Here is a 430-nt window from a genome sequence, read left to right as displayed (position 1 = left end):
CACTGTCTCTCTGAGTTTACTCAAACTCATGTCCCTTGAGTCGGTGATGCTATCTAACCATCTCATCCTCTGCTGCCCTCTTCTCCAACCTTCCATCTTTCCCAGCATCAGGGTCTTTTCCAATGAGTTGGCTGTTTGCATCAGGCGGCCTGACGGGGTCCAGCCCCGGCTGATCCAGGGAGTTCGAAGCGGGGACGGTGTCGGCAAGGATCAGGATACAATAGCTTCAATTAGATATTAATTAGAGATGTAAAGAGTAATAGAATGAGGATAGCTCAGTAGGAAAATTCAGTGGAGAAAAGAGGCTGAGTAGCTTGGTTTACGCGGGAGACCAATAAAACTTCAAGACAAGAAGCTTGCACCACTTACGTAGGCCACAGGCGTCCTTCCATTCTCCTGAAGGAGAGGAGACACTGAGGCCTCCCCAGTC

Source organism: Bison bison, unplaced genomic scaffold (genome assembly GCF_000754665.1).
Source record: "Bison bison bison isolate TAMUID 2011002044 unplaced genomic scaffold, Bison_UMD1.0 scf7180017864185, whole genome shotgun sequence".
NCBI classification, from domain to species: domain Eukaryota; kingdom Metazoa; phylum Chordata; class Mammalia; order Artiodactyla; family Bovidae; genus Bison; species Bison bison.
Note: the sequence above shows the minus strand (reverse complement) of the source record.